Here is a 20,160-nt window from a genome sequence, read left to right as displayed (position 1 = left end):
CAGGCGCTTGGTCGCGCGCAGATACTCGATATCTGCGGCGGTGGTGGTGAAGCCCATCCACGAGTCTGATGGCAACGCCATCAGCAGTTCGGGGTAGAGGAGCGAAAGAGAGGGAAGATTGACGGAAAAGTCTTGTTCGAAGAGCGGCAGAGCGTTGCAGCATGCGACGGTCGCAGGAGCAGAGGAAGAAGAAGATGGGGAGCGTGAGCGAGAGTAATCTCCACAACCCCTCCCCCCAATTTATAAGCCACATCTCAAACATGGGGGAGTGGCATCGTTTGCGCACGCCCCTCCCACTTCCCGCAATAAGTGCGCATGTACCGCACGCCATAACTGCATCGAGAATGACAACTGACTTGTGGATGCCGCAATAAATCCACGTGCGTGGGCCGAGGGCGCACAGTGGCGGCCCCCAGCTCGTCGTCCCGTCCCGTCACGTGCGTGGCCTATCAGGCCCCTTCGGCTCCCGAGCGCCACATGGCGCCCGCGCGAAGCCCAAAAGATTGCTTCAAGATTCGATGGACTCCTCGGTTCCCGCCCGTGCTAGGATGCCATGATCCGGCTTCCAGAAGCCGGCACACAGCAGGTGTTGATGGACCTGACGGTCGCAAGCTTCCTCAACAAGCATCCGTTCAGGGGGGGAAACTGCGAAGGCCCACCCACTCGAAGTCGATGGATCTTCGCAGCTTCGGGGACTACTATTGGGGGGATGAACCCCGGGCAGGCAACGGAACCTGGATCTTTTTCAAAAACATCGGGGTCAGCATCGTCCCGCAGTCCGGCTCGCACTTGGCCGGGTCCCTCAACCCGGCCAAGTCCATCAACCCGGCCGAACTCTTCGACATGACCAATACGGCAACCTGGCCCTGCCGGCTAGTGCAAGCCGGCAGAACCTGGCGCGTCAAGGCTTCCCCAACAAGCTAGCTGCCCCGTGGCATATTCCTCCACCCGGCCACAGGCCAGCACCCGTCCCATCCCAGCCGTACGATGGGATGAGTCTCCATTCAGGGATGAGCGAGGCAAGAGTGCCCCACCCTCTCCTCTGACCGACAGAGGCATGGCGACAGTGCCCCACCTACCCTGCTGACTGAGGCCGGCGTGGCTACAATGCCCCCATCATCACTGCTGACGACATCAGATGGCGACCAGGCAGAGCACCACTGTAGCCGACTCTACCCGGCCACTCTGTGATGTCCAACAAGACAGAGAACAGTACAGCCTGGCACATGGGGTCCTCGCCCGGGGAACCCGGCGAGCCCTGACACCCGGTGGGTCCCAGCACTGACATCTCGAACGATGACAACCCGGCCCCACGGCCTTGTAACTTTACCATTGTAACCCTGGGGTGTTGACCTATAAAACCCCCCGGGAGGCCTCCATGTACAAGGGCGAAGCACTCAGTAGAACACACATCCACACACATACGAACATGGGAGAGGGAACAACCTAAGCCTTGGCCTGCTTTCCTTCTTCCTCCAAACAGCTCTAGGAGCAACCCTGTACCATATCATATAAACCAGCCTTGGCGGGACTAGGGGTATTATCTCTCCGGAGAGCCCCGAACCTGGGTTTGTCTTGCGTCCCACGCTCACTCAGACCGACCTCGCCTCTGGAGCCCACCGGTGCCCTCGATCCGCCTCCTCTATTTAGCCATCATTTTGCATCTGACATGTGCCTACCACGACACCCTGTTAGGAACATCTCCCTACAAAGGATAACTTGGTGAGAGATTAATAGGGTAAACTGCAGTCATCAAACCCTCACCCCAAAAGTGTTTCTGTAGCTTTGCACTTAACAGCAAGCATCTAAATCTCTCCACAATTGTCATGTGCATCCTCTCAGCAAGACCATTCAGTTGTGGTGTTTTCGAGGGAGTAAGTTGATGCCTAATACCTTGTTGCTTGCAATATGCATCAAATGGCCCAATGTACTCTCCTTCATTATCAGTGCGAATGCACTTGATCTTCTTCTCAGTTTCTCTCTCAACTGAGGCTTGTAATTGCTTGAATACACCTAGTACTTAATCTTTGGTCCTCAAAGTGAAGGCCCAAACTTTCCTAGAAAAGCCATCAATAAAAGTCACAAAGTACTTAGCACCCTTCAAGCTACACATCAATTGTTTGATCAAGAACATCTTGTTTGTAACTTCTTTTCGGGCAAACAACTCTTGCAATTTCTACCATAAGGTGCGTGCATGTGTCTCATCAATGATATGGTTCAAAACATTGTCATCGACCAATTGCTGAATAAACCCACAAGCTTGGCGATGAAGTACCTTCCCCTGACCTTACTCAATGCCCTCCGACATCTCAGTGGAGAACACTCGCTTCCAGTATTCTTTGACATATAACAAGTTCTCCATCTTGCCCTTCCATGCTTGATAATTTGTACCATTCAAAGATATCATCCTGCTGGTATTCACTTTCATCTTTCACCACAAGAAACTCAGCAATTTGCACAAGCAAACCAAGGCTTTGATGCCACTTTGATGGGACTAGACAGAAACGATGAGCTGCACAAATTCACCGGCACTACAACTATGCACACTACACAACCCCCTCCACTTGTGATGAACTTTGATGACAGTTTCAACCTACAAGGAAGCAGCAAAATAACACAAACAACATGCACATGTGACACAGGATTTAACGTGGAAAAACTTCCTCAACTTGAGGAGTAAAAAACCACGGTTGTAGACCGACCGGTCCACGCAACTTCACTATGAGAATGATGAGTATAAAGTCTTCTCTAGAACCTCTAGAGATATTTACAACACACTCTCCAAATTGCCAACCGGCAACAGCAACAACAACCACAAGAGGCAAGATTTCAGCAAAGTAGAGTTTACACAGCTCCTGTACCCTTCAGTGTTTTGCAAACTGCTCTTAAACCGCTCAACCAAACAACACCAAATTTGGCATACAAGTAGACACATGAGTTCTTTAGATACGCCTACCCAAACTGTTCGTCTCTCAAAACTACTCTGTTCTGAAAATGCAGCAGTCAGAGTTGACAAAACTACTCTGAAATATGATGCTCTACTGACCCAATCCTCAAACCGGCTAACCAGATCGAAGTACTCGAAGTAAGGAATGAGCTCACCAAATTTGAGGTCGATCCAAGCACGTTTGAGCCTTCAAACACCGGATGGAACACTGTCTAGTCAGATGCAGCAAATCTGGACAGAACCTCTGCTTCTTCTCCCTCCTCTTTCTCAGGTTGTGGTTTTCTCTTATGTGTTCTCCCTCACACTCTCACGAATGGCAGCCACCACCAGCAGGGGTGGAGTGGCTAGGGTTTTCTCCTTGCTTCACTTCCTTTGGAAGCGCTCTCAACCGTTGGATGCAGCGAAGATCGACGGCTGACATGTGTTGGACTTCTGGGCTGGCGTTGGGCTGCCAACACACCTCCATGTGAAGGGACTTAGCCCAGCATCTTTGTGCTGGCCTGCCAGGTCTAGTCCAATTAATCTACGTCAAAACAAGCGCACGCCACAAGCGCAGCCCATGATGTGACTGAGATTGCTCCCAGTCTGGCGACGCGAACGATGGCTGAATTCCTGATCTTTTTTCTCCTGTACCTTGTGCGCCGCCTCGACCTCCCGAGTCCCAGATCTAAGAAGAGGTTGGACGCTGGATCACACTCGCGGATCGTGCGCACCCGCCGGCCATAGCCAGTACGTGACGCCAACGGCGCAAATCCAGGACAATTAGGGAGAAGAAGAACTAAAGAATTAGCAACGAGTTACTTGCTCCAGGATGATTAGGTGCAACCAGAGAATCAACAACGAGTTACTAGCTGGATGTTATATCCAATGGACCAGGTAAATCATACTACAAAACTGGATTGATACGTATAACTTCCTTTTGTTTGCAGTTAAGTTGATACAAATAACTTAACCATCTATCAACATGTATTTTCGTTTGGTTATATGGATTAACAATAGGCCACCCTTTTTGCGGATGGAGGACACATACAAATTGGAGAAAGTTATAGTTGAGGTCGAGCGCATTGTACCCCTCTATCCCATCAATAACTTAACTATCTACAATTTGTTGCCAGGATAATCAATGATGATCAAATTGTACTTCGTTGTTTAGAAATATATTACCTTAGATTGTCATTTCTACGTTCGGCTGGAAATCACTAAGATTTTATTGAGTTGGTCTAGTGCCATTTAGCTCTGCATTAGTTTTAAATTATTAACTATTTCCCTTAAATTTGACATGGATGTTATTCTTATATGCATTTTAAGTGTTTATTTGTGGCATTTCATATCCACATACTCCCTCTCTTCCGGTTTATATGGCCTAATTCAAAAATTTCACCAATCAAAAGTGACAATATATTGATTACGATTTCGATTGTCATATTACAGGGCCCAGGGTTTTTAGTTTCGCCCTGGGCCCCTAAAACCTCAGGACGGGCCCTGGCTTCACTGTGTCGCAACAACTGGAGTTGGCTTTTCGATCACCGCGCCTGCTTTGAAGTGGCGCCTGGCCCCTCATGTCCGTTCGCATCGTTCTGACCGACATCAATGGCCGTCATGTCGCGTCCACTCTGGAGCAGCCGACCAGCATCAATGCATGGGTGAAGCTTTGGGACTGGTTCAAGTGGTGGACGGGTATATGGAACTGCGTATCGGACATATACATGGCACCAGACCGGACGTCCCTAAACCTCCCCCAGATTTTGTGCCGGTTTGTGAGTATCCAAACGCACTCACAAACGTTTTGGTCACCATGTTGGACGGCAAAATTGGTGTTTACGATCTGGACATTTGCGGCACCGCGGTGGAGATGCCCGCCTTCGATATATGTAGTGAGCTGTGAGGTGCATGTAGCCCTGGATGATGAAGTGAATTGGAATGCATATGCTGACGTATTTAGGCCAACTCCACCGCGCGATCACATCATGTCCGCGCGCGTCTGCTTGGGGTAAAAAGAACGAACAAGAGGGCCCAACGCGCGGGCGCAAACGGACTTTTGTCCGTTTTCTGTCCGCTTTCGACCCATCCCCGGCCCAAGTTTGCGTCATTTTTTGGATGAAACAGACAGCACGCGGACGCGCGGGCCGTCTGTGCGTGTCCTCCCCTGGCCCGCCCGTCGGTGGCACAGGGACGTCCTTTTCTATCCCCCCCCCCTCCCTCCCTCCGGCCGCATCCCCTCCACTCTTCTCCACTCTTCCCCTCGCCGCCGCCGCAGCTGTCATTGCAGCCGCGCAACTCGGACGCGCGGTCGCCCAACCCCTTCCCCTCGGCGCTCCCGAGCTATGCAACCACGGCCACCTGGTTTGCTTACCAGCCGTCCGGATTTAGGGCGGATTCGGTCGGTCCTGAGCTCGCCCGGCTATGGGAGGCCGCGCCGCGCCATGGACTGGCCGGGCACCTGGCCGGAAGGCCCTGACAGGGCCACAAGGCCACATGCAGGCAGTGGCTCCTCCTCTAGCCGCTCGGATATACACCGTCGGTGGTCCGCCGACAATACACGAATGGTGGTCGGCCGGTCTCGGTACTAGCCCAAAAGCTCGTCGGCGCACCGTTGCCACTCATTAAGTGTGGCCACTGCCCAAAGAAGGTCGTGTGCCACGTGTCTACAATGCCGGAACTCCTGGATGGGTGTTCATCAAGTGCTTAAACGATGGGGTGTATGCTCTTTTTAGCTTCAGTTTATGCTCTAGATTTGACTAGTTGTGCTAACTTGAAATTTTATTGTGTAGCATGGATGCAAGTTTTGGTATTGAGAAAAAGAGTACATCGATATATTGATAGAGCGCAATTTAGTAGATGTCCGTGCACTTTTAGCTAGCATAGAGGTTGTAGATGAGACAAGTGCACTTGTTGCTAGATTAGAGGCTAGAAACGAGACTAGATGCGAGGAAGCAACATCCACTTCTTTAGACTCGAAGAAGAAATAAGCACGCAAGATCGATCCTCCTCCGCAGATCAACAATGAGTGCATCGACAAGGCACTAATCCAATTTATAGGAGCAGTTATGGAAGTTGGATATCTTCTAAAATGTATTCTTGTGGTTCTTGTTTTCTTTGGTCTTACTTTTTTAGTCAAAATTTGGTGATTTGTTTCCATGTACCAAAAATGTTAAGGGCTTGCAAAGAAAAATATACGCGGACAGGATGCGGTCGGGATGCGGCCGCGCGTTGGGCGCACGACCACCGCATCTCAAAAACTGCCCGGACACGATCCTATTGTCCTATCCAAACAGACATAATTCAAGCAAAACGGACGTCCGTTTGGGGTCACACGGTGGAGTTGGCCTTAGGTGTGCAGGCATGGCCGATCCACCTTAATATCATGCATCCATGCAGCAAGGTCGTTGGTGGTGCAGTTAAGAACAGGACAAGCTTCCTCTTTGCTGTATGCCTGTATGCTCCTACAGGGCACTTGCTGCTGCAGCTAGCTGGAGTTGGTGCTCAGCTAATCGATCCTGCTGCGGAAAAGAAAGCTTCCAGCCCTATGTGCCGGCACTGCAAGTCTGCAACTTGGGGCAAAGCTACAGAAATCAATACGGCCATACTGTGGACAGAAAACGAACACCGTGCAGCCCACTGTTTCCAAAACAAAACTGTGGGCTCTGTTGTCGTAACTTGATTTCCGGCTGGGCTGGCCGCTTCTTCTTCTCCTTCTAGTGGCTGCGGCACGTCCATGCCATTCATGATTCATGTACAGGTGAACAGTATTTTGTCCGGAGACACATCAACTGGCTTTGATGAGTATTTTGACTATTTTCTGGCCGTGATGTATGTGCTGACAGAGGGTTCGAAATGCCACGTGACTTGCACTTTTGCGCACTTAAGAATTGTTCATTCATATTGAAGTCCAGTTGAGAGCGGTTAACAATTTCTAACTAGCCTGTCAGTCCATGTCTATCCATGTCTCGCCCGGTCTGCTCCATCGTCTTAGCATAAACAAAGCTTTCTCTTGCAAGCCCTTGTGCTGCGATTGGCTGTAGCAGAGGCAAACAAGTTTGTATACACCACATACCGTACTCCATTCCTAAATATTTGTCTTTCTCGAGATTTTAATAAGTGACTACATACAAAACAAAATGAGTGAATCTACTCTAAAATATGTCTACATGTTAGACTTTGTAACGTAGCCCAACCGTGTAACCTGTATATTGTGTACCCTTATAAATATATGTGATAGGCCACCCTTAGAGGGTTGAGCCAATTCCCACAAATCATACGTTTAATATGGTATCAGACTAAACCTAGGACCTACTCCACCTCCACCCCAGCCGCCGCCGCCGCCGTGCCCCAAACCCTAGGGCCGCCGCCACCGCCGCTACCATGACCGCTTCCGCCTCTGGTTCCGCCAGCTCCGGGACCATCCCCGCGTCGCTGGCCGCCCTACTCAACCTTCCCGCCCGCGCTGGTGCGTCGCCGACGCCTCACTTCTTCGGCACCACAGCCGTGGGCTCGTTGTTCTCGGCCCCGATCCCGCCGTCTCCCACGCCGTCGACAGTGGCGGCCTTCACCGCCACGATGATGACGCCACCTGCGGCTACTGCTGGCTCGTCCCCGACACTCGCCATCATGCCGGCGGCCTCGGGGGCCTCCGATGATCAGCGTGCGGTTGTGGCACCCGAAGCCCCTGCAGTCTCTGCGGTTGCTACCACCGACGCCGCCATGATCTCTGGGTCGTTCCACTTCGACAACCTCATCACGACTTGTCTCACGCCAGACAACTATTTGTTTTGGCGCGCCAAGGTTCTACCGCTGCTCCGCAGTCGCTCCCTCCTTCGCTATGTCGATGGTTCTCTGTCGTGTCCGCCGCAGGTCCTCCACACCGTCCGCGGCCCGGCCATCAACCCGGCGCACCGTGTGTGGGTGCAGCAAGACCAAGCGATCCTCTCCGCCATCCAGGGTTCCCTCGGAGACGGGGTCGCTGGCCTCTGTCTCTTCGCTGCCTCCTCCTTGGATGCTTGGACGACTCTGGAACATGCGTTTGCCCAGACCTCCACCGCTCACTCGATGGCTCTTCGCAGCAAGCTTGATGATGTCAAGAAACTGGACTCCTCTGCCACAACATACTTCAACAAACTCAAGGTCTTGGCGGATACGTTGACCTCTATCGGTCGACCGCTGAGCGATGAGGAGTTCGCCGGCTATGTTATTAAGGGCCTGGATGCCGACTACGACAACCTTGCCGAGGCCGTCCACAACACCAAGCCACCGCATCCTCCACACGAGCTCTTCTCCCATCTGCTCTTCACCGAGCAACGCATTGAAGCTCGCCGCTCCATCACCACCATCGCCGATCAGCCAGCGGCCTTTTGGGCATCGCGTGGCCAGCGCCCCCCTGCACCTTCGTCGCCTGCCCGAGTCGCCCCTCCGCCTGCCCATCCTCGGGCGGAGGCCCTGTGCGCTGCCAGCTTTGCGGGCGTGAGAGGCATCTTGCCTCCAAGTGCCACAAGAGGTTTCAGCGGAGCTCCCTGGGCATTGGTAATGATGGTAAAGGTAACGAGTGACAGTTTGCCATGGCGGATTTTGGCCCTCCTGCTGCTCACGTTGCTGCCAAGAGCAAGGATACACGCGTCGACTCCGGCTTTACACCGTCATACCCGATTGATCCTGCGTGGTATATGGACACTGGCGCCACGAATCATATGACGAACGAGCTCACCAAGCTGTCCACCCACCAGCCATACTACGATCACGACAAGGTTCACACCGCCAACGGTGTAGGTATGCCCATCTCTCACGTTGGTCAAGCATCCCTATTAACTAGTCATCCATCTAGGCAGCTTCATCTTCGTAATATTTTACGGGTCCCCTCGGTGACTCTTAATCTGTTATCTGTTCCAAAACTCACTCTTGATAACAATGTCCTATGTGAATTTCACCCGTTTGATCTTTTTGTTAAGGACCGAGCCACCCAGGAAATCCTGCTTAGTGGTCGTCTCAGCCATGGCTTATACTGCTTGGAGGATCCATCCGCCTCGCGCGTCTTCAGTGGTGTTCGTGTGTCGCCGTCCCAGTGGCACTCTCGCCTTGGTCACCCTGCCACTCCCATAGTTCGCCATATACTTCACCGTCATGAGCTGCCTATCGAATCTAGCAATAAGGAGATGTCCGTGTGTGATGCCTGTCATCAAGGCAAAAGTCATCAGTTACCATTTGTTTCCTCTACTCGTCAAGTAACGAGTCCTCTTGAACTTGTGTTTTCTGATGTGTGGGGTCCCGCCCAAACGTCTGTGAGTGGTCACAACTATTATGTTAGCTTTATTGATGCCTATAGTCGCTTTACCTGGCTTTATCTTCTTAAGCGCAAATATGATGTCTTTGATATATTCATTCAGTTCCAAGTGCATGTAGAACGTCTTCTCAAGCATAAGGTTATTCATGTTCAGTGTGATTGGAGGGGGGGGGCGAATATTGCAACCTCAATACTTTCTTTAATAAGCTTGGGATCTCTTATCGTTTATCATGTCCTCATACACATCAGCAGAACGGCGCTGTTGAGCGCAAGCATCGACATGTAGTTGAGACCGGACTCACACTCCTGGCTCACGCTTCTGTACCCTTTCGTTTTTGGAGTGATGCCTTTGCTACAACATGTTTTCTTATTAACCGACTACCTACGCGTGTCCTTAATATGAAAACTCCTATTGAGCTCCTTTTACATGAAATTCCTGATTATACCTTTTTAAGGTGTTCGGGTGTGCCTGTGTTGGCCCCATCTTTGTCCATATAATCATAGGAAGCTTGAATTTCGGTCTAAGAAATGTGTGTTTATGGGTTATAGTTCTCTTCACAAAGGCTACAAGTGCCTTCATGTGCCAACAAATCGTGTCTACATATCTCGTGATGTTGTCTTTGATGAGAACGTCTTTCCCTTTTCCGCCATGCCGCAACAACCTGCCACACCCCCATCTATGCATTCATCTCCTATTATGCTTGGCCAATTTGAAGATGTTGCATATTCGCCCGTGTTGTTACCTAACCATGGTGCAGGTATTGGACATGGTGCTCGCCTGGAACTACTTCCGGATACAACTCCGGTCACGCATGTTGATCGGCCGGTGCACGTGCATGCACCCATCGTCGACCCCGTCTTTGGAGCCGCGCCCGCCCATGCAACTGGACCGGCGATGGCCTTCGAACCTGGGCCGGTGCCAGCCGAGGCACGGTCCACGTCCGTGGAGGCGCGGCTCACATCCCCGACGATCTCCCTTGGACGGCTCGAGTGGTCCCCGTCACCATCTCCACGCCCGGCCTCGCCTCCGTCATCGCCTTCGTCGCCCGCCCGTATGTCCCTGCCGCCCCTTTCACCTGGGTCAGCTAGGCCTACTGTCGACTCGACTGATCTTTTGCCTGGGCTCCCGTCGCCCGCCCTGCCGTCATCATCTCCCGTGTTGGCACCGCCGGCTCCTGTTCCCGTTGCACCGCAACGACCGCATACTCGCAGCCGCAGCGGTATTGTTCAACCCAAGCAGCGTCATGATGGTACCGTCACATATTTGGCTGCTTGTCTTGTTCATTCTGTTGCAGATCCTACTGATGAACCATGCAACTATGAGGCCGCTATGAGTATCCCTCACTGGCGGGCAGCTATGGAGCAAGAGTACCACGCTCTTATGCATAATGATACATGGACACTGGTTCCCCCTTCGCCTCGCGTCAACATCATTGATTCGAAGTGGGTTTTCAAAGTCAAGAGACATGCGGACAGATCGTCTCGTGGCTAGAGGGTTTAAACAGCGACAGGGCCTGGACTATGATGACACATTCAGCACGGTTGTTAAGCCTACTACCATCCGGCTTCTTCTATCTCTTGCAGTCTCTCGTGGTTGGTCTCTTCGACAGCTTGATGTGCAGAATGCTTTTCTCCATGGGCTGCTTGAAGAGGAGGTTTACATGCGGCAGCCACTAGGGTTTGTTGATCCCGATCGGCCTCATCATCTCTGTCGTCTGACGAAGGCTCTCTATGGACTGAAACAGGCACCTCGTGCTTGGCATGCTCGTCTTGCTTCGGCTCTTCGTACTCATGGATTCGTTCCGTCGACAGCTGACAGTTCGCTGTTCTTATTTCAGCGCCCCAGTCTGATTGTGTATTTGCTTGTGTACGTGGATGACATTATTCTGGTCAGCCCCTCTGCAATGGCTGCTGATGCTCTTGTGACTGCTCTTGGCAGAGATTTTGCGGTAAAAGACTTGGGACAGCTACAGTTCTTCCTGGGCATTGAAGTTGCGCATCAGTCTCGTGGCAACTTAGCACTCACCCAGAAGAAGTACTCCCTTGATCTCTTGCGCCGTGCTGGTATGCTTAAGTGTAAGCCGTCACCCACGCCCATGTCCTCTACTGATAAGCTCTCGGCTACTGCTGGTTCTCCGCTCTCTTCTGCGGATGCTACGGAGTATCGAAGTATTGTTGGTGGCTTGCAGTATCTGACTATCACCCGTCCTGATCTTTCATTTGCGGTTAACAGGGTATGTCAGTATCTTCATGCTCCTACAGATGTGCACTGGTCTGCTGTGAAGCGCATTCTTCGTTATGTGCGTCTCACTGTCTCCTATGGTCTTCATCTGCGACCTAGTTCCTCTGCTGTTCTATCTGCATTCTCAGATGCTGATTGGGCTGGGTGTCCGGACGACAGGAGATCCACGGGGGGATATGCTGTATTTCTGGGTCCTAATTTGATCGCCTGGAGTGCACGCAAGCAAGCCACTGTTTCTCGTAGCAGCACAGAGGCCGAGTACAAAGCAGTTGCCAATGCTACTGTTGAGCTTATCTGGATTGAGTCTTTGCTTCGAGAGCTGGGAATCTCCCAGTCACATCCTCCAGTTCTCTGGTGTGACAACATCGGTGCTACGTTTCTTTCAACAAACCCGGTGTTTCATGCACGAACCAAACACATTGAGATTGACTATCATTTTATGAGGGAACGTGGTGCACAGAAGCTACTACAGATCAAGTTTATCTCCTCAAAGGATCAACTTGCCGACATCTTCACCAAGCCTCTACCTTCTCCCATGTTCGAGGTCTGTAGGCGCAATCTCAACCTCCTAGATGCATCAGGAGTGAGTTGAGATTGAGGGAGGGTGTTAGACTTTGTAACGTAGCCCAACTGTGTAACCTGTATATTGTGTACCCTTATAAATATATGTGATAGGCCACCCCTAGAGGGTTGAGTCAGTTCCCACAAATCATACGTTTAACACTACATACATTCGGATGTTGTATTTATTTGAAATGTCTAGAAAGATAAATATTTAGGAAGGAGGGAGTATAAATCGCTTGCTTGTTGTAGTAGATGCCAAGCCAAACGGTCTGAAACGAGGGCGCAGCCTGCTGGTCGACGGGCACGCATGCATGCTCGGTCCAATTAAGGCAACAGCTTTGACTTATCACCCTCAACTAATGCACTACACCTCGAAGTTGCTGCGCGCATTGCATGCCGATCCACTTGAACGAAGGAAGAAATAAACAAACTATGAAGAAACTTGTGCAACTTGCGGGGTTTTGTATATACGTCCGAGCTAGGATTGGATGGACACAAAGCGAACACCGCGCAATGTGTGTTGCCAAAAGCGACTTGAGCAAATTCGTCAAAGGGAACGCCTTGAATACTTGTATGTATACGTAATGTGAGTCGTGCGTGTATGGGTCGATCGATCTTCTGCTGTCATCGCACAGCCGCATGTGCCACGTCCATGTAGTACGCTGAGCTGACGGATGCATGGACGTTATGTTGATGCATGCATGGGACTTGCACCTTTTGCACACTCAATCGATTGAACAGTTAGCTTGGTTTGTGGTGTCGCTGGATTTTCGCCTCCATAGTGAGCTGCTCGATGACAAGCGCTTACAGTGGGTTTTCTAGTGATGTTTTGAACCCGCTTTTCCCTTTCTAGTCTTTTAAGTCAGTTGGTCTCGGGTATGGTGATACTGAACAATGTTGTATTTCCGTCCTGATAAGTAATGAAAAGGGGTTTTGCTCTAAAAAAAGCATAGCCGATCCATCATGTGATCCATCGATGCGTACCAAAAGCATGCGTCCAGATGACCAGATCTATGTTTGCGAGCCAAGTATGGTAGTATGTACTCCACTGTGTGGCCAAGAAACTTGTGCCACGCGACGAGACGGCAACTTGCATGCGAGGTTCTTAGAATAGTATGATCCGAGCGAGGATTTGGGTGGACAGAGAGCGAACACCATGCTCCATGTATCGCCAAGAGCAACTTGATGAGCAAAACAAAGGAAACTGCTTACATGGACCCTGACAGATGTATGGGGAACTTTGTCATGGGACTTGCACTTTTTGCGCACTCAACCGATTTGATTATTGTTACCTGCTAGTGTGTGCGGGTATGTTGCCTATATGGTGTCTATCCACATCGGCTCTGATCTTGTTTACAAACAAACAAAAATATCCACACAGCACGCACGAGCTTTGGATTATTTTCGTAGTGCTTGACCGCACCTTGGGGCTTATAAACATATGTTGTACTCTATTTATTCTTTCTTTTGCGCAGCCACTGCGATTAGATTAGCTGCGGTCCGGCCATTCTGAACAAGCAGCTAGCCCATGGATGCATGCGACAGCAGCTTACTGCTGCTGCAGGTACATCCAAGAACGGATTGGAAAAACGACGCAACGCCCGGACGAGCTCAAGCAAAGTCAATTCAGACGATCAGGGTAGAGAGACCGGCCAGGCCAATAATGTGACCGACTGAATGAATGCACGCATATGCAGAAAGAAAAAGACACGGCCTCCCGATGAGCTCAAACAGATGGATCAAGATAACAGTACGGTCAGCGAAGCTAGCACACCGAGCCTTCAATTGTAAGAGACCGGCCTGGTTGCCAATGACATGCCTGAATGAACTGGACGTACATAACCTGACGACCCATGGCCGACCCATCATGTCATGGATGCTGTACTACGCCGTACATTGGGGCCACTGCTTCTTCCTTCGTTGCCTGCGCTTGCTTGGTGCTAGCTGCACGCATGGCCGTCAGCGTATCCCTCCCCGAGTCCGAGTGTACTAGTCCGCCTCATTTTAAGCTGCTGGACTCTTTCTTTTCGTGGCTGCACCATTTCCTTGTATGTACCCCCCAAAAAAAAGAGCGCGCAACATTTCATCATCACTCGTCGTCAGGCAAGCGAGAGAGTGAACACGAGAAAAAAAGAGAGATGCACCAGCCGGGAATCGAACCCGGGTCTGTACCGTGGCAGGGTACTATTCTACCACTAGACCACTGGTGCTTATTGAATGAACTTATTTAGAAGCTGTATAATCGGTTCCCCATGAAGAAGTGCCGATGAACCGCAAGACGTAGTTTCATGACACAGCCTGACCTTTAAAAGCAAACATGTGGTGCAATCGGCAGATAAAGCACGTGGTAAGTGTCGCAAGGAACGATAACAATCCGCGAATGCTTGCACACCAGCTACTGACGGGGTGCATGAATCGTCGTCGAGTTCTCAGAGAACAGGGCAAGTGAAGCTCAATGTCAGCAAGACAACAACCACGAGGAGAATTCATGTATCAAAAGCGCAACTGATAAATTCAGCATCAACGTTCTGAGAAATACAAATCAATATGCAAGAAAATTGGTGGTGAATGAAGCATACGGGTAGCCTGCTAGCTTCAGCTTCTCCGTCGCGCGCCGAAATGGGGAAATGATAGACAAGAATCATGGGAGGGACTGAATATAGCTGATGGTTTCAGTTTCAAAATCGAGGAAGCCCAGCTTATCAAATCTGCAGGAAGCCCTGCAGATATCTGAACAGGCAGTTCTTTGTTTCACTGATTATTTGTTGAGCACAGATACAGCTCTAGCTGCTTCATTCACCGCCAATTTCCCCTTGCGCTTTTCAATTGCCTCTGTGCAAACTTTGGTTGCATTCGTTAGTTATCCCCTCGTCCTGTTCACAACAATAATGCATAAAATCAGCATTATTTATGTCATGACATAAAACACTACTTAGGTTTTTTTGTTTTGCGGGAAAAACTTCCGATCCATTCATCATCTATCAAAGGCAGTACAAAGAACACTAGAAGTAAAACTTACATCTAGCTCCATAGACCACCTACCAACGACTACAAGCACTGGAGCGAGTAGAAGGTGCGCCGTCATCATCGCCTCTCACTCTGGAGCCGGACAAACCTTATTGTAGTAGATTGTCGGAAAGTCTTCGTGGTAAATCCCAATAGAACCAGCCCAGAACAGTAACCGCCGCCGATAAAGAGAAGTATAGATCGGAAAGATCTAACCTGAAGGCACACAAGCACAGACGAACGAAGACCGGATCCAAGCGGATCCACCAAAGACAAACTCTGATCGAATCCCTCGAGATACATCGGAGACACCCTCCACACGCCCCCCCCCCCCATGGCGCTAGACGCGCCACCAGAATGGAGGCTAGGTGGGAAGAACCTTATTCCAGCTTCAGGGAGCCGCCGCCATCTCGTCTTTCTGAGCAGGACACGAACTCTAAACGAACACAAAAGAACACCAAAAAACACAGTAAGAGCCCTTCCGTCGGAAAGGGTCAGGATCCACCACGCCTCCATATTGAAAGGATCGATATGGTTGACTAACACTAGTAGAAAAAGTGCCTATTGTCCCGGTTCGTAAGGGCCATTTGTCCCAGTTTTTGAACCGGGACTAAAGTGTCGGTACTAATGCCCTAGACCTTTAGTCCCGGTTCTTACACAAACCGGGACAGACGGACCTCCACGTGGCCGGTGCGGCGAGTCCAGGCAGGAGGCCCTTTGGTCCCAGTTGGTGGCACCTACCGGGACCAATAGGCATCCACGCTTTAGCATTTCAGGTGTTGGGGGTTTTGTTTTTTAAGGGGGGGGTTAGGGGTTTTCGGGGGGTTAATTTAGGTGTTTCATATATTGTGTTAGCTAGCGAATTAATAGAGAGAAGTGTCCTCTCTTATCTCCGTGCTTGGTCGACGCTACGTACTATACGTATAGAGAGGACTAGACACGCTAGCTAGTAAGCAAATGAAGGAAAAAGAAGATCGTCATGAACATATGCATACAGAGAGAAGTGATATCAACCACCTCTCCTTCTCTGAGAGATTGGTCGACCAACAAGTTCTCGTATATCTATCCGATGCTACTAGCTACATATATACAATATAATTATCTCTTACAATATAATCTCCTAATTAAAACCAACTGATTAGGGTCCACATGGTATTCTCCGTCTTTAGTGATCACGTGGTCAAGAAAGAATGCCGCCAATTCCTCTTGAATTCCTCGCATACAATTTGATGGTAGGAGTTCATCCTGCATCCGAAATATCTAATTTGAAGACGCCGGTCAATACATATATATGAATAAATGAAACTGAACACAAATGATGGTAATAAAATAAAATTGTGAATATTATTATTTACGCACTTCATATTGTTTGTCAGATTAGCCCCGCTCACAGGTCGCGTGGAGGATGGACTCGCAAATGTAGTATCCATAGTAATCATTCCCTTGTTCCTGCCACAACCACTTTACAAGAAATAGAGGTCAATCAAACTGATAACTAGAAAGCATGTTAAATGGTATTGATGAAACTAGCGCTTGAATCACTAGGAGATGCGTGGAACATGCTACTATAGTACTTATTTTTGGGTGTCTAAATTGCAGCTTCTTCAGTAGTCCCGGAGTTTTTGAGGTGAATTTTTTCCAAACCCTGCCAGACAAAGAAAACAATTACTTGATATCAGGAAATGAACAAAGTTGTCGATATGGTGCGATAATGATCGATTTAACTTACTTCTCTAGAATTTCAGTCATGTCCGCATACTCCTTGGAATCTTTTCGTCTCGAGTCTAAGACGGTTACTAGTCCCTGCTCAAGCTTAATCTCTAGGAGAATATAGTGGAAGCTGCGCATGCATGCATAACTCATCAATTAAATTACTATAACCTCGACTAATAAGGGAAACCGAATATGCACAAGACAGTAACACTCACTGGATTTCGTAAGGGAAGAGTATTATAGCTTTGTTTTTATTTAATACAAACGATTGTAGCAGCTTGGCCTCGGTATCTTTGGCCTGAAATGCAACCATATATGCATCTATGAGATTTGTGTTAATGAACCCAATATCACCGATTTGTCTTTTCTACAATTTGGCTATCTTCAATCTGCATAATATAGTGAGGATAATTAAAAATACATGCAATGAAAGAGCTGACATATATATAGAGACTTAATGACAGAAGTAGTACTACTTACAGGCAGTAGCAAGTGATCATTAATTTATCGAGGGCCTTTAGATTGAAAAACACGAAGAACTCCTCAAATGGAACATTCAACAGTTCAATTCCAACGAGGTCATGCTCCTCTCTAACTCTCAGCGTCAAAATATTTCTCCCCTTAGACTCTCTGTAGGTTTTCATGTACCAATCATGGAATCTTCGCATCATCGTTGTTAGAGATCTTTCATCTTTGACGAGAGGCTTCCCGTACACGTATTTGTGTTCGTCCACCTCCAAGAAATCAAAATGTGCATCGTCGAGCAGGTAACTGCAGGATTGGTACCGGGGAAGATCCCCGGATGATTAGCGACGATATCGCTAGAAACCTTGAGCGGGGGGAACGATTGGTTCGCTTGTTCGCCGAGATGGGCAACTTTTTCCCTAGCTCATCGTTCTGCTAACCTTTGACCACTGACAGTACTTCCTGACCGCTCTGCTTCGATAAATGACTTTGTAATAATGCACTCATAGTTGCCTTTCGCCGGAGACTTTGATGGTTTCTTCAGGGCAGCCAGAGTACGCTTCGCTTTTACTGGATCTATCTTCTCCTCCGGAGGTGGTTGTTTCTTTGCTTTCACCCCTTCAAAGAAGTTGTTCACTTCGGCTTGCATGATCTTCGTGTTTTCCTCCTGGCTCCTCTCGTATGGTAACTTCTCTGGAGTCTTCAGAGAAGGACTGTATCTGTATTGCCTTCCTCTGGCTGTACTGCTAGACGCCGGAGCAGACGGAGCGGCTGCGGCTGTCTTTCCTTTCTTACGAGGCGGAGGAGAAGAACGACGCGCCGGAGCAGCCGGAGAGGCGGCGGGTCTCTTCCGCCCTTGTTGACGAGGCGAAGAAGGGAGGCTGGCTGCTCGGGCGCGCCGGCGCAGGCGGAGAAGGTGGCGGAGTGCCGCCACGCGCCGGAGAAGGAGGCCGAGTGCCTTGATCACTTGCCGGAGGAGGAGGTGGAGGAGGAGGCGGAGTGCCCTGATTCGCCGGAGGAGGAGGAGGAGGCGGAGGCGTCCAGTCCGGAAGGTTGATGAGCTCCTTCCGCCATAGGCATGGAGTCTTCAGAGAAGAACCCAGCCGAATCTCCCCTTCACCCGTAGGGTGGTCAAGCTGAAGGTCCTCAAATCCGTCCGTTATTTGATCCACCATCACCCTAGCATATCCTTCTGGAATCGACCGGCCGTGGTAGGTTGTGCCAGGTTCAGTAGGTAAAACAGAGCCAACAGCCGCCTTGACTTTCAATGTCATCCATCGCGTCATAAGGTGGCAATGTTGAGACTCCGTGATAGCATCCACGGGGTAGCTAGCAGGAGCCGTGAAGACAGGCTCTAGCTGCTGAGTCTGCTCGGTGGAAGCCACGCTGCTTCTCCGCTGAGATGGCGGGGTAGTTTCAGGGGAAGCTTCGGTAGGTCGTTTGCTGCGATCTGCTTCTCGTTCCTCTAGCCCTTATACCCTTTCGTGCAGTGCCTGCAGTTGGCTATGCTCCACTTTCTTCCTCCTCTCCTAGCATTTGTAAACCCCTTCATCCGAAAACCCAGCCTTCCACGGAACGGAGCCTGGCGTGCCTCGTGTCCGTCCAGGGTGCTCAGGATTCCCGAGGGCCATTGTGAGTTCGTCCTTATCTCTGTCTGGAACGAAGGTCCCTTGCTGCACTTTCTCGATATACTCCTGAAGCCTCGTGACGGGTATTTGCAGTTGCTCATCCATCCAAACGCACTTCCCTGATATAGGGTCCAAGGTTCTGCCAACCCCGAAGAAGCAAGTTCGGCAACGGTCTGGCCAGTTCAATGTCTCTGGTTGGACCCCTTTAGCAATCAGGTCATTCTCAGCCTTGTCCCACAAAGGTCGGGCTTTGAGGTAGCCACCTGACCCCGTGCAATGGTGATGCTTCTTCTTTGCAACATTTTTCTTGTTTGTCGTTGACATCTTCTTACTCTTTCCCGATGCCTTGTGGGCCACAAATGCGGGCCAGTGATCTCTGATCTTCTCAAACCGGCCGGTGAATTCTGGTGTAATTTCTTTGTCGACAAACGTTTTTAGCTCATTCTTCCACCTCCTGAATAGTTCTGCCATCTTCTTAAGAGCATGAGACTTGATCAATTGCTCTATAACTAGCTTCTCCGGATCCTCCTCTGGTAGTAGAGTGAAATTTGTCTTAAGCGTTGTCCAAAGATCTTCTTTCTGCATATCGGAGACATAAGACACCTCGGGGTCTTCATTCTTAGGCTTTAACCATTGCTGGATACTGATCGGGATCTTTTCCCTAACAAGAACCCCGCACTGATTAGCAAATGCTTCCTTTGTCTAGTACGGTTCAATCGGCATGCCATCGCGCGCGATTGCTGTGATCTCAAACCTTTCATCCGAGCACAACTTTTTCTTCGGGCCTCGTCTCTTTACTGAAGTTGTGCTCGATCCGGAGGGCTAGAAAAAAGAAGAAAGACGAGAGTTAATTAATATGTGTACATACGAAAACAATGAATGCATCAATTAGCTAGTCGGCACAAGCTTAACTAATATATATATACCTTTTGCGATTATGTCCCCTAACATCGCTTCTGTTGCTTCGTCTTGGGGGTGCTCCATAGTTTCTGCAAATATTTACAACATGTCAATTATTATTCAAACATGACAGATGGATATATTAGTGGCAAACATAGAACTAGCTAGCTAATCACAATAAGGAATCATATTAGTGGCCTCGATGCTGCTTCTCTAGGGTTTGGGGTGGCCTCGGCAACGCTTCAAGGGTTTGGGGTGGCCTCGACAACGCTTCAAGGGTTTGGGGTGGCCTCGACGACAACGCTCTTTTAACTTGGTAAATTTGGGTGGCCTCGAGAGAGTTTGTCGGGTAGGGGCGCGGCGGGAGGGGGTAGGAGACCAACATCATTTTTTCTAGGGTTTGGGTGTCCTCAAGGATTTTGGT

At 49.8% G+C, this 20,160-nt stretch overlaps 1 non-coding gene across 1 annotated transcript; it reads right to left on the bottom strand.

Annotated features, from left to right (window-relative positions):
- Positions 1-14,163: 14,163 nt before the first annotated feature.
- On the bottom strand, positions 14,164-14,234 carry TRNAG-GCC. Its single transcript has one exon. It is a non-coding gene; the product is annotated as a tRNA-Gly (tRNA).
- Positions 14,235-20,160: the final 5,926 nt, after the last annotated feature.

Source organism: Triticum dicoccoides, chromosome 2B (genome assembly GCF_002162155.2).
Source record: "Triticum dicoccoides isolate Atlit2015 ecotype Zavitan chromosome 2B, WEW_v2.0, whole genome shotgun sequence".
NCBI lineage: Eukaryota > Viridiplantae > Streptophyta > Magnoliopsida > Poales > Poaceae > Triticum > Triticum dicoccoides.
Note: the sequence above shows the minus strand (reverse complement) of the source record. Positions and strands in the feature narration are given on the sequence as shown.